The sequence below is a fragment of the Diadema setosum genome, chromosome 15 (assembly GCF_964275005.1).
Source record: "Diadema setosum chromosome 15, eeDiaSeto1, whole genome shotgun sequence".
Taxonomy (NCBI): Eukaryota; Metazoa; Echinodermata; class Echinoidea; order Diadematoida; family Diadematidae; genus Diadema; species Diadema setosum.
The window spans coordinates 4631599-4636977 of NC_092699.1; positions in this window are offsets into that span (position 1 = coordinate 4631599).

Consider the following 5379-nt stretch of genomic DNA (forward strand, 5'->3'; position numbering starts at 1 on the left):
CTGGGATGCATACTTGGTTTTCCGTGCTCAACTGAAATGAGAAGCCTCCCTTCTGCGTTGACTTCTCTGCAGAATGGGTCAAGATCCTCTGAGGTATTGCACCTGATCAGCCTGAATTAAGACAAACAAAGAAAGAAACAACAAAAGCAATTTGTACATTGATCCGTGTGATGCTGGGTATTTATGATAAGCGAACAGTATCTACAAGTAGCCAGCGAGTCAATATTGATGGGCTCTTTTAACTGCTTCGTAACAATATATGCATCACAAACCTATATCAATATTCAATGGCAATCCCTCTTCGTTCATGTATGCTCTTTTCTTTCTTGTTTGTTAAAACATTTTTTTAATGCAAAAACCAACCTCTTCCCCCAAAAGACGAACAAAAGTTCACACCTTTCCAGTTATATGTGTCTTGATTAAAGGAACCCTATTTTAAAGGAACACATGCACCATCACGTTTTTTCTGTATTTTTTTACTTCCTAAAATATATGTGAGAATGTAATATGAATTCTGACTTCTTACACCCTATATATTCCCTTGATCGTTCCTCTACAGAAAGTGACATACTCCTTTCAAAATTAAGTAACACAGAATTCTCTGGAGCATAATTGTTTAATTTTCAGATCAGATTTTAAAAGTGGAATTGATATCTATCATACACAAGTGATATCCAACGAAGCAAGTTTGTGCAAATGGAAATAGTTTGAGGAATACAACTTTAACAAAGCTATATCATGTATACATATTTCTTGGAAATTGACAAATTGATATCATTTGCGTAATGCATGCTCTGTATTTCATTTCACCCTTCTGTGGGATGGAAAGTTATTACAATTGAGGTCAAGTGAATAAACTGCATGAAAGTAAGCTTGAGATACTAGGTTTTATTAAAAACTTACGATACATCCTTGAGATGAGGGTAAGAGCTCAGAGATCTGATCAATTCCTGGGCTTCTTCATTGCCCACAAACTCGTCCGTCACAGACAGCCTAGTTACTGTAGGTGGTGCGAGTAAGGACTGGCGTAAATGACGGTTGCTTACAACACTTGATATGTCACCCTTCATGTTGAGCTCCAAGTTGTGAGAATAGAGCGGCCACGCATTGTCTATGTATATGAAGGAAGAGCTTTCATCTTTTATGTAAACAGAGACCTTCTCCACATTGGGGCACACGGAGACCACATTTAGCTGTTTGAGAAGTGAGAGGGATTTGAGATCTCCACCAAGATGAACGATAGGACTCCTCACAAAGCCACTCTGAAGAAAAGTAAGGAAAAAAGATGAGAAGAATGGACGTGTTTACATGCACTCGCTGCTGCTTTAGTCACAGGTCTCATAATGAGATGACGGTTAGAACGATTTTTTGAATTTTATACATTTGTAGTCGTAAATTTTGTCATTTCAAAGAAAATGTGAAAAAACAATGTAAGCATTGCATAAAACCATAGCCTAATTATATATTCGAATCGTATCAATGCATTGGCACGCAAACAAAATTACATGCTCCCATAAAACTTACATCACCATTAACTGTGTGAACGTGTACTATACTGTTTGTGTCTACACCTCGAACTAAAAATGACGAGAAATTACAACCTTTACCCATAGTGCTTCAATAGTCATAGGAACATAAATCAGTCGAAAGCGCTCGATGGAGACGGACGTGCCGCCATAGCTCTCCTGATTCTGCAGCCACCGCCCTTTTCCCTCACCACCACTTCATGGATTATTTTCTGACTCTTCCTGCATAACTTTTCACCTTAAGCCGAAAAGTAACTTTGGTTTCAACCTGTTTCGACGAAGCTTTGAACATAAGCTTTGAAATTCACCAAAACTGGAATTTATTTGCAACTTCTGAACGCGCATTATCAGTGCAGATGGCGACCCGCCTTACCCGAGCTACCAGTAAAGACCGGACTGTTCCCACCCACGCCCCGCAACCCAGCCGTGCCGACGGCGGTCAGTCTCACTCAAGGAGCGATGACGGCGATGACGGCGATGACCTGACCTTGGCGGACATACAACAAAGTATAACTCGTTCTTCCTCTACAGTTTGCGCAAAACTTGACGTTCTTTCGCGAGAGGTTGCTTCAATCAACACCAAACTGTCAGAGCTAGAAGACTCCGTAAGCATGAACTCTGACAAGATAATAGAGATTGAGAACAAGAAACTTCCAGAAATGGAAAGCAAGATGGCTGCCGAAATTACCAAGCTCCATAACAAGCTCACGGCAATGGAGATTTACTGCCGTCGCGCAAACCTGCTCTTTTACGGAGTAAAGGAAACGCCAAACGAAAATGTTGAGCGCACACTTCGCGACACGTTTTGCTACCTCGGGATAAACGCAGATGATGCCGCCAATATTGCCCTCGTGAATGTTCATCGGCTCCCCCGACGCGACAACGCCAACGCTGCTTCCGGCCAGGCCAACGGAGCCCCATCTCGAGACCCTGTTCCACGAGCCATAATTGCAAAGTTCGTCTACATTCGCGACAGGGATCGTGTTCTTGAATCGTTTGACCAGCGCCAGCGCCAAAACAGCCAGCCGCGAGCCAACACCGGTCCCGGTCAGGAATCTCGACGGATCACGGTCCGCACGGATCTGCCCCCTGCTCTCAAAGCCAGGAGAAGCTTTCTCGCGAAAACGGCCTGCGACCTCAGAAAGCAAAAAAACGCTTCTACCAAGATATACCTAGCTGGCACAGAAGTACTCCTTAAATGGAAAGAAAAAGGCTCTGCGACTTGGAATCTGTACCGTGACTGAAACTGAAAGCCGCGAGTCTCATGCGATCTTCAGCTCCTATGTGCGCCTTTAAGTTAAAATACCTCTTGCGACTTGATTGGTAAGCTTTAGTACCCATCAAAGCTCTTATCAGTTACATTAGTGTTTCTTTCTTCCAAAGTACCCGTTATTACCCATTATTATTGTTATCACCTCTGAGTTACAATTCCGAATCCTTTTGCCAACTACGTAAATTTATTCTCACTGATATAGCACCACTCGCAAATTTCAAATAGCTACCACGAGTTGTGTTCGTTCCTTTTCCTTCTTTTTTTGTGTCATGGTATTCAAACATTATGTCATGTTATTCAAACAAAGCACTCAACAATTATACTAAGTGTATGAGGCCGATGCAGCGGCTCACTCAGTCAATTATTCATTTTGGTTGAATTGATTTTAGATATAAACAGTGCGCTCATTATACGTTTATGGGATTGAATGGCAATGATTGAACTCGGAAGTTTACTGCCCAACAGATTTGGTATATATATTGATTGGAAGTAAGCTCTTCCTCTACATTTTCTTTCTTTCTTCTACATCTGCTCTAATATTCGGCAAATGGAAAATTATTTTTCTCGTAATCTTAGACTACCATATCCAGCACGAGATGGCTTGCACTATGCTACGACTGGAACTTGACCTCTGACTTCATAACACGTTTAAATTATGTGATTGAAAAGTAATGATCTAATTTACTGTTCAACAGATTTGGTCTGTTTACTGGTAGGAAGAATGTTTCTTAATTCCTCTATTTTTTCCCATTATGTCCCAATACTCGGCTATTGGAGAAAAAACATGTAAAATGTGATATGCTTTTTATCGCAATCTGTGATTATAGTATATTCGACATGAAATAGTCTGTACTGTGTTATGACTGAAACTATTATAACCTTTTGTCTTTTTTCTTCACAATTCCATGAAAATGATAACGAAATTATAATTTACACGTAATGCGAAAAGAAGTAAATCGCAATAATGTCTGTACTTTGATTGCAAAGGGATTTTTCAAGGGTGAGGGAGGGAGGGTGGCTGCGGGTAACATCTGGAGAAAACGGTCTAAAGAAGACATGTATGTAAGTAATTTTTTATTGATTATGTATCTTTCTGTGTGCTTTAAGTACGCACACGACACAGCGATTGATTTTCATTTCAACTTAGATTTTGTTATGTGCTCAGCAGTGTTTGCATTTTGCCTTGACATACATTCCATGTACGCAACATCAAAATCTGTCTTACCTGGATATATTAATTTGATTTTTCACAATTGTGCCAAGTGCATACTTATGAACGTACGTATAACCACTCGTATGTTTAGATTTGAACTGAGAACTGTATTACCATATCCACTATGTAAAGAACCAGTACTCGGTATACCTTCTTACATTGTTCTATGCACGCTCACTGTGCTTTCTCTCCTGGCGAAATTCACAAAAATTTACATAACAGTGTTAATGAACTTCCTATTGTGTATGCAAAAATGTGTTATGCCGGTGCTCTCGACCGCTATCAATTTGTCATCAGCTTTGAGCAATCGGTCATCCTTGTGTATCCAAAAATGCATTATTCCGGTGTTTTTGACCTCGCAAATCAATTCACTACCTCTTCTCAGCTATTTGTTATTGTACATGCAAAGACGTGTTACCACGGTACTTCCGACTCCTCTCAGTGATTTGTTATCAATGTTTATGCAAAAATGTGTCATCCCGGTGCTTCTGACTCCTCTACGTAATTTGCCTCCTACCCTCTGCAAACTGTTATCATTGTGTAGGCATAAATGTGTTGCTATGGTGTTTTTGTTCACCCCCAATTATTTGTTGTCTGTTTGCTCTGGCATTCGCTTCTCTGAACTCTTCAGTGCAATTCTGGCCTCATATAGCCTAGCAACAACTTCATTCCCTACTTACTATACTGGTGCAGTTACCTTTGAATTTTTGGCATGCATTGTTTTATGTATGGCCATTGGACATTCTTTTCCCATATATTATCAGGGTGAATGTTCTCCCACTTGTCTTCCTATAAAACCAAGCAGCAGATGTGTTTTTAAGAAGTTATTTCCTGTTTACAGCCTGTCTTCATATTCACCTGCCTTGTATCAGTCACAATGATGAATTCAAATACTACTGTAAACTCGAATGCCGCATCAGTTGCCACCCTTTATCCTCAGTCATTTGCTGATATGACACCAGTAATTTCAGTAGACAGCGAAGAGGGTGAGGATTCCGACATCGTCACTTTCTTAAATATGCAAACTCCTGAATTAAGACTGGATTTTGACTGTAGCGATACAGCAGTCCAAAATGTATTCACTCACTACCACACAGAGGATGAGCTTACTTCACTCACTCATACCGACGAAAATCAACTGTTTATTTCACATTTTAATATCAGAAGCTTAAATAAAAACTTTGATCAATTTCTTTCTTTTGTGAGTATATTAAAATCCAAATATAATATTATCGGGCTCAGTGAAACTTGGTTGAAGGAGACATCACCCTCTTCGCTGCTTACTATAGACGGTTTTAAACTCATAACAAATAATAGAACATGGAAGAAAGGTGGGGGAGTCGGATTTTATGTGTCACAGAATTTAG